Source organism: Mesoplodon bidens (assembly GCF_964165515.1).
Source record: "Mesoplodon bidens genome assembly, chromosome: 9".
NCBI lineage: Eukaryota > Metazoa > Chordata > Mammalia > Artiodactyla > Ziphiidae > Mesoplodon > Mesoplodon bidens.
Genome location: NC_138166.1, coordinates 63686204 through 63696090, shown reverse-complemented (window position 1 = coordinate 63696090; position 9887 = coordinate 63686204).

Here is a 9887-nt window from a genome sequence, read left to right as displayed (position 1 = left end):
CACGTCTCCTCCCATCTTTTGTGTATTGTTGTAATGCATTTTAATTCACTGTGTATGTAAAATAGGATGTTGTGATTATTATTTTACACATTCAATATTTATTTACCCATATATTTACCCTTCCGATTGCTTTTCCATTCTTTTCTGCATTTTCATGCTTCTTTCTAGGATCATTTTCCTCTATCTGAAGAATCCCCTTTTGTGCATGTTTCCTGGCAATAAAATATCTCAGAATTTGTTTTTCTGAGAACATATTTTCAGAAATACATTTGGCTTCCTTTATAAGCAGACTTTCACTGTGCATCAACTTCTAGGTTGGCATTTATTTTCTTTTAGCAAAGTAGGAAAGTATCAATACTAAAACCCACTGGCCTCTCTAGTTGTTGGTCTGAACAGTCGTTTCTCTGAAAGTGATGTTTACTTTTTTTTTTTTTTTTTTGGTCTTTGGTTTTTAGAAATTTGATAACGAAGTGCCTAGGTATGTTTGCTCTTTGAAAAATCCTGCTCAGAGTTTACAATGCTTCTTACATCTATAAGTTAACATCTTTTACCAGTTTTAGAAAATCTCAACCATTAACTCTTCACATATCGTTTCTACCTCATTGTCTCTTTGCTCTCCTTCAAGTATACCAGTCACGTGAATACTAGAAACTTTGGCTGTGTCCCTATGACTCTTATGTTCTTTTCTTCATTTCTCATTATTTTCTTTTCTTTCTGTCACCCATTTTCCTGATTCTCTACTTGAGCCAGTTTAGATGCTCAGCATCTTTTCCTTGCCAGAATCAGTCAAATGGCCACAGAAAAAAAGCAGCAACAGATTTTTCAGCTCACTTCTCTGTCTTAATCCTTTAAATCCTCATTGTTTCAGCAGATCCCGGTTGCCTTTAAACCAATTATTCTTATATTTTAACCTGATTTGTTTTGTTCTTAGAAGAAAAATTGGTCTGCCCTCTAAAATTCCATCTTACGTAGGAACAAAATTCCAGTCATTTATTTTTAATATCACTTTGTTTTTCTTCCTGGTGTATCCATGTCACCTGAGTTTTTCCAAATTATTTAGCATATCAGGAACTTCCATCTATATATTATCCAAATAATAATAGGAGAAACCTAGCTACTTATCTGAAGAAATTCTGGTTTATTTTTGAATGGAATTTTTTCACAACCAATAGAGACTATGGAAATTTTGGCCCAAAGAAACTCTAAAGCTTTGGAATTATAATTTTCTTAAAAGCTTTAAAGAGTTAAGATCAAATTCTTAGGCAAAGATCTAGCTCACTCTGTTAGAGCCTCCCTCCTCCTTATACATCCACAGCTCTCTGCCCTGCCCCAGCCATTTCTGTAGGTTGAAATATTTCCTAAATATAAGAAGAATCCAGCACTGATAAGGAAAAGAGGATCTGCTGTGAGGAATTTATCTTCTCTTTCTGCAGCCAACCTCAAGGATCATATCATGCTCCCTACATACCCATTTTACAGATGAAAAAAGGGAGATCCAGAGATGTCAAGTCATTTGTCCAAGATTACATAACTAGTAAATGGTGGAGCTACTAAATGGTCTCTCTAATTCTGACACTTCATATCCTAGAAAACACATGGAAATCCAGATAAAGTAATGCAGTATCATATCTGGACTAGTTTCTTAGTGGCTGAGAATAGCATAATAGGCCAGAGATGCAGAAATGTCCTAAGAGATCGTGCAGCCTGTGAGAGAAAGAGTAGCCTCTTTGATGCCAGCTTAGTAGTTCCATTTTAGGTAGTTCCTGTACCTGGAGGTTCCTGCATCCCTTCACTGGCTCTGACTTGAGAGAGCAATTCCTCTAGTCCAGCACTATTAACCAATGCTCTGCTTCCTGTGGTAAGCAATTTCAGATCCTGAATGACCTCTGACCCTTTTGTAATACCCTTTCCCTTGGCTGTGGGCCAGACCTTAGTGATTTGCTTCTAAAATTGATGGGATACTGCTTTCAAGCAAAGGCCAGTTGGGAAGCATAGATGTTTACACTCACCAGGCTGTACATAGATGCCCAACTTCCCTGCTGGGGTGGTATCAGAGAAAACTGAGTAGGGAACTAGGACCTTCCTACCCACATGGTGGCAATAAGGGGCTGCTCCCCGGTGTCAGTGGAGGCCAGGGAGGGAGTAGGAAAAGTCTAGTGGGAAGCTTCACTTTCTACTCCTGGCAGCAGTAGTAATACAGTGCCTCTACCCTCACCCCAGAATGTCAGTGGAGGCTGAGCAGAGAACATGGACTTTCACCACCTGGCAGTAACAAGGTGGCATCCCACTTCCTAGGCCAGTGCAGTGTCACAGGAAGCTAGCTGTTATGGACTGAAGCATTCTCCCCCTTAGTTCATATGTTGAAGCCCTGACTCCCTAGGCCAACAGCTACTTTCCCTCGATTTGTCTCTGATTCTGGTGACTCAGTGTCAGCTAGGGTGGAGATAGGGAAGTTGCAGGAAAATAGCAGCAAAAGTGGCAAAAGTCTATTTTTACATAATTGGTGCTGTTTGTAGTATACTCTCAGCTATAGAAGGCTCTCTAGCATGACCAGTATCTAAATTCTAGCCCTCTCTCATGGAGCACATTGATGGATTTGGTAGAGAACCAACACCCGATCCCACTGTAATAAAGACTCTGCACTGCACAGCTCCCTGGCTGACCTCTTACTGGTTCCCTGAACCCCTGCCCTGAAGTAATATACCCCTACAGACCCCATGCCCTGGGTCCCACAGCTGAAAAATGGTCCACCAGAGCTTTGAGAGAAGAGTTGTTTCACTGTAAAGCATAGCCTCTTTCTTCTCTAATTAGAAGGTGCAATGAGGAAAGCAGACTATGTCTCTGATGTCCTCCCTTTAGGCTCACTTCTCCCCTCCTTCACCAACATCCATGTCCCCATGTCCCATTGGTCCAGGACTTCCTACTTGTTTTTCAAGCCCCATTGTAAGGAGATGGGTTCCTCAACTGTCTTCATGTGCCACGGCGATGACTGCTGCTGGCTTAATCCTCTTTACCTGGCCTCCTCCCTCAGGTAATAAGCAGGATGCTTGAACTCAGGAGACTATCCTTCCTTCCCATACTGTCAGGGCTTCAAGGTGGCTGGGGAAATCATGTGCATCAAATGGACTTTTCAATTCCTGGCTCCGCCATTTACTGGCTGCATATATTGGGGCAGATCAGTCCATCTCTCTAACCCTCAATTTGCTTATCTGTAAGGAGTGAGAGCGCCATCAAATGGGTGATGCACACAGCATGGTCCAAATAATGCTAATATCCTATCAGAGGTTTCCAGGTCACAATCCTAGGTTCACAGTCACTGAAGTAAAAATGTTCTTTGCCAAACAAAAAGTGATTCATTCCTGTATCTAGAATTTTCAGTTTACATTGATAGGGACTTCTGGCTTCTCTGCAATTCTCCTGGCACAGGCCTTTCAGAGAAAATTCAGTGAAGAGAAAGCCCAGGGCACGTAGGGATTGCTGGCTATCTGCTCCCTAATTGAATCGTGTTTCATCTGACTCCCTCTGAGGATTTTGTCCTTCTATGATCTATGTCTGCATTTAAATACGTTTCTGTTTTAAACATCCTCAGACCTGTGGGAACTTGTTCTAAAAGAAGTGGGTGATAAACTCCCCCATATCTTCTACATATATATTAGCAAAGTTTTAAAAAAATCAGACACTCAGCCTGCCAAGATTTACCTCTTAGAAATGACAATAGGCTGCCTCAGACTTTAAAACATCTAATTTGTAAGTGATCTATTTTTATAAAGGGCAGGGGAGGGGGTAGTGGGGGGAGGTATACAATCTCATTAAAATTCTCATGAGGATTTAATGAGGCTGGATCGTCTTCATTTTACAGTTGATGAAACAGGGGTTTGGAAAGATTAAGCAACTTTTTCAAGGTCACACTACATGTTAATAAGGAACCAGGAATATAAAGCTAGCTTTCTCTAAGTGCAAATTCCATGCTCTTGGTGCTGAATCCAGGTACCCCACTGATACCACCAGGAATAGGTAGGGGTGCTTTGAGTAGGAGACACAAAGCAAAACAAAAAGATTCTTCCAAATTTTAGATATAGCAAAAGGATGGACAGCTAAACAATGACAACAAAAACATCAGAAGAGACCACACCCTGAGGACAGTCTCACAGGAAGAGCAAATGGGCTTCAGACGGTCCCTCCCATCTCTACGCAACCCCAATTTTTTTTCCTCCCTGTTGCATGTATGAGTTGGAATCATTTGAAAGTCCCCTTTTATAAGCATGGGAGCATTCTAAGAGGCAGCTCTAGGCTCTACCCCAATATCCCAAGTCAGGGAAGGTGGCCTGTGGAGCCACTGCCTCTTCCCAGGGCTCATGGTGCAGCTGTGGGCACACAGCAGAGATCTAGTCTGGGCTTTAGCTTCAGTGATCACAGAGAGAGGAATCTTAGATTTCAGGATTTTTCCAGTTCTTTTTTCATTGGGTTGTCACTGTAACCCTGTGCAATCGACAGAGCAAAGAGTATACTCTTACGACATTTTAATTTATTTTCCTCTTATGTTTAACCAATCTGTATTGAGTACCTCCTTCAGGCTAAGAACTTTTAAATGAACATAAACTTATGTAGATTAACCCAAATTATGTACCATATAAAAGGTAAAAAAGCTTGAAGCTCACTGAGGGTAGACCAGTTGCTCACATAAATACTGAGTTATAGCGCAGGGACCAGAATCCTGATTAATCAGGTTCCCAGTGCATGGCTCTTCCCACTAGATCAGGGCTTGGCAAATGTTTTCTATAAAGTTTCAGACAGTAAGTACTTTAGTCTTTGTGGATCTGTCACAGTACTCAATTCTTCCCTTGTGGCATAAAATTGGTCTAAGACAATTCGTAAGGAGTGAGCATGGCTGTGTTCCAATAAAACATTATTTACAAAAAATGGCAGTGGGCCAGACTTGGGCCATGGACCATATACGCCCACCCCCATGGTAGGCCACTACCTCAGTTCATACAGCATCTGCATACTTAGCCAAGTCCTTACATTTCTCACCAGTTACTTCCCCAACCCAACACTGAGGCACCTACTTGCCTTTCTTCTTCCCTTTCCTGAGGGTTTGGCTTCATGCAAGAATCTGAAATCTGAAATCAGTGCTCTGATGACAATTTTACCTCGGTCCTCTCTTAGGCTAAAATTGATTACAGGCATGGAGAAGCAGGTCCCAAAGAAGAAAGTGCGTATTTGCATTAAGAGAAGCCTTGTGATTGAAACTCTCCAGAAGGCTCTCACTGACATCATGGCTCCATTTGTCAGTTTCTTGGAGAGCAGGAGGAAGAGGCACACGTGCTGAGATTCCCCTCGGTGATGGTGGGGATCTTAGTAAAGATACTCAGATTTGAGGTGATTGTGACTAGCATCTTCTTCCTGGCTATGCTGTTATCCTGGCTCCCGCATGACACAACATGAAAAATGAAGAACACAACAGACCAAGAGTGCAGCATCCTTCAGGATATGCACCAGGCCCTGGAACCTACTACCCTTGCATAGCCACCTTTCCTGTATAGGCATAAAAGGAAGCATATGATTAGATTAGTTTGCCACCCGTCCCTCTGGAGGATGCTTGTTGAGTACAATTTTGTCTACAGTGTACCAAGGGCTGTTCTAGGTACCAGAGTTATGTCAATAAACAAAACAAAGTTCCTGCTTTCATCAACGAACACTTACTTGAGGAAGAGGAAGATAAACATAGAGGAATAAATCTATAAGATTTTAGACATGGAGAAAAATGAAGAACAAGCAAATGTAAAAGCCTTGAAGTGGGAACATTTCTGGCAATTTGGAAACAGCAAAGAAGCCTGTAGAGACCAGAGTGTCTGGAGCATGAGAGACGGGAAGGGAAGTGCCAGACGAGTTCAAAAAAGGAGAAAAAAGCCAAAACATACAGGCTTTTGCAGATGTTAGAAAGGACTTAGGACTTTATTCTGGCTAAGATGAGTTTTAAAAGGGGCCAGGGTATGCTATGATAAGAGTTTTTCAAGGTTACCTTGGTTGCTGCCTGTTGTGTATGCTGTGTGCTGGGGGAGAGGGAAGGGAAGCAAGGTTGAGAGCGGGAGCTCCACCAGCAAACTATTACGATAGTCTAGGTAAGAGATGTTGATAACTTGGACCAGGGTAGTAGCCGTGGGGATGGTGAGAGACGGTCAGCTTTGGAACATATTTTAAAAGTAGAGTTGACAGGGCTTCCCTGGTGGCGCAGTGGTTGAGAGTCCGCCTGCCGATGCAGGGGATGCAGGTTCGTGCCCCGGTCCGGGAAGATCCCACATGCCACGGATTGGCTGGGCCCGTGAACCATGGCCGCTGAACCTGCGCGTCCGGAGCCTGTGCTCCGCAACAGGAGAGGCCACAACAGTGAGAGGCCCGCGTACCGCAAAAAAAAAAAAAAAAAAGTAGAGTTGACAGAAATTACTGAATGAAAGCTGGTTGTAGAAAGTCAGCATGGCCCCCTCTGCGGAGGGACGTTTGTCTGATGGGGGTCTTTCCCTCCGCGAAGATCCCCACTGAGGTTTCAAGGAAGGAGAAAAGAAGTGAGACGAGAGGCAGCTGGGGGAGGTGTGGAAGATGAGCAGATATGTCCGCAGTAGACCCTCTGGACATCTCCTGGCCCCCACCGCCAGCATGAGCTTGGACTAGCACTGACACACTGCAGAGACAGGACAGGGCTTTTGTTTTCATTTGCATTTAATTTGCCCAAATGAAAACTGCAATTACTGAGAGGTTATACATCCCCCTGTGCTTCAGGGATGCTGGCCCTGGCACATTTGCTATCCCCATTTGGGAAATTCACCCATAAAAGCATCAGATTTGCCTGCATTGTATGTGGAAATCTGCAATTTCATCCTTTGTGCAAGAGATAAAAATTCACCCTGGGGTATCCATTTTAATGAGGCTTAATTAGACCAATTTATAGTAAGCTGAGGTTTCCACTCTGCAGTCTGACAAGCAGCTTGAGCTGGTTCACCACATTTTTATGCGCGGGAATTTCTGTATCTCAAACAAAAGGTCAAATGGAACATAAAGTTTTATCTGAAAGACTCCTAAAGGCATAGGGAATTTCTGTTGTCATTTGTGTGGGTGTGTGCATGTTTGTGTTGTGTTATGTTTTTTAGAATGTCCTTATTGATGATAAAAGTGTGATCTTGGGTAGCTGAGTAGTCCATGCATCAGGTGGTCCAGGAGGGCAGATAAAACTGTTCTCCTCTTGTGAATACCCTGATAGTAGCTCATGGTGCTCTTTCCTGCAGAGTCAGGGAAGGATGTTAAATGCCAACACAGAACACAAACACTAACTAAAATTTACCTGGAGTTGGCTGGAGAGATAAGCCACCTTGCCTAGGGATGGTAAATAAATTTTATATTTTATCCTTAGATCAGGAAACTGATTGAACTATATATTATCTTTAAGATATTCAACAAAGTTGATTTTACTGAGTTGCACTTTGATGCCATATGTCTGGAATTTCATCCAGGACTTTTAGAAGGAAAAGCCTTACAAAATTCATTCATTTTGCCCTAGGGAAATAGCTGAGGCCACTCTTCATGAGAAGGGGGATATGAGCCGGGACACAGAGAAGAGAAAATTTAATAACATTTTCTTTTTTCAATGAATTTTTGAATTAGAAATTCTAGACATTTGACTGAAAAATGGAAGGAATGTTCTACAACTAAAAAAAGTTTCAAAGGGCATGTGGCAAAGAGCCAATCCTCTCTGCTGATCCACTAGGTACTGTCTACATTGCATCTGCACTGCTGGGGCAATGGAATGCCCATCTGCCCTCTAAATATTTTCCCTTCTCATCTGATACAGTGCCTTAAATGCTCACATTAGAACTAGACTATTGGTTAAAGATGTTAAATGCCAGAAGACTCAAGGTAAGAAAATGAAGATATGGTACCTAAAACTGATATTGCATAGACCTCAGATTGGCTCAAGTATATTTTTGACAGGTTGATTCTCGAGGGGATAGGAACCAGGACAGCTACATTTTTTTTTTTAAGTGGCAGGAAAGAACTGGAACATAAGATGGTGCCAGGAGGGTAGGCCAGTTTGGAATGGGGGTTGGGGAGATGGTGGAGAGAAGCATGTGACAACTCCATTTAGGTAGAGGAAGTAAAAGAAAGGGAAAAAACTGAAAGGTGAAGGAAGGGAGCACATATAGATGGGGGTGGCACAAATTAATAGCTGACATAATTTGTTCTAGTTCCTGGTGAAGAACCTCAGGAAGCTCCACTATGATCTGCTCTTCCAATAGAAGAACTGCGGTTGGCCCTGCATTCTGTAAAGATCCTATGGTCTATGAGGGAAGTCTTTCTTCTTTCTACAAGAAAAGGAGCATGAGCAGAAAGAGCGAGGCCAGTCCTACAGACTCACTGGACATCTGGCGGGAACCCCTCCCCAGGCATGTACACACCATGCCAAAGACCTGGGGTGGCCTTCCTGGAGCACCTGCTCACACCCAGGGTCCAAGCACCAAGTCAGACCAGGCTGACACAATCCCCAACATCCAGTCAGCTCATGCTGTAAGAAGGCTGGTCCATCTGGAGGTTTGTACCTACTCCCAATAGCCTAGACATCTGGAAGACAGATCCCAGCTTTGATGGAGCTCAGTAGATGCTTTTAGACTTGGAGACCCTGTTCCCATGTGTCATAAAAGGCACATTCCTGAAGACAATGTGGATCAGGCCATGCAGTTCATAGGATGAGAATCTCAGAACTGGATTTTATTTCCTTCCATTTGTTTGAAGGCGACATAGATAAAGCCACATCTGCACAACTGCTGGCTGATGCAGCCCCTCTTAGGTTGTGCTGCATAAAGACACACGTGGTTGTACCTGCTGTATCTTTGCTGCTTGCCTCATAGCCTCTCCCTGTCTCCTACTAGGCCTCTTCCTTCACAGTAAAAAGGATTACGTACTTATGCTTGGAGAAGCAGAAACAAACAAAATTGTATGCACTACTGACACAAAGAAAATAAATATTATTAAGTGAGAAAAATAATATACATATACATTATTTTGCTGTCACAAAACAGATAGCCCAAATGAAAGAGCCATATGAACGATAAATCATGGAATCAATTTCAAGGAAAACAAGTTTTGCTTTGGAAAATTGCATTCAAAATATATGAAATCAACTAAATATGAAAGTTTTTTTTTTTTGCGGTCCGCGGGCCTCTCACTGTTGTGGCCTCTCCCATTGCGGAGCACAGGCTCCGGACGCGCAGGCTCATGGGCCCAGCCGCTCCGCGGCATGTGGGATCTTCCCAGACCAGGGCACGAACCCGTGTCCCCTGCATCGGCAGGTGGACTCTCAACCACTGCGCCACCAGGGAAGCCCTAAATATGAATGTTTTAACATTCAATAAATTAGAGTTGGTAGAACTTGAATCCAATGAAATATAAAATTCCCAAAATTTGAAAAAAAAATATTTTACTCAAGTTTTTAAACAGTGAAAAAAACGTGGGGCTTCCCTGGTGGCGCAGTGGTTGAGAGTCCGCCTGCCGATGCAGGGGACACGGGTTCGTGCCCAGGTCCGGGAAGATCCCACATGCCGCGGAGCGGCTGGGCCCGTGAGTCATGGCCGCTGAGCCTGCGCGTCCGGAGCCTGTGCTCCGCAATGGGAGAGGCCACAACAGTGAGAGGCCAGCGGACCGCAAAAAAATAATAAATAAATAAATAAATAAATAAATAAATAAAATGTGTACATCATATTGCTCCTTGACATTTTCCCCCCAAAGTAAAATCAAAGGAAATAAATAGCAAATTCAGAGAGAATTAATACAGAAAAAGCCTTCCCTCACTTGCTACCCTCTCCATTCCCACACAAAAGTGTGAAGCTGATGGACCCACT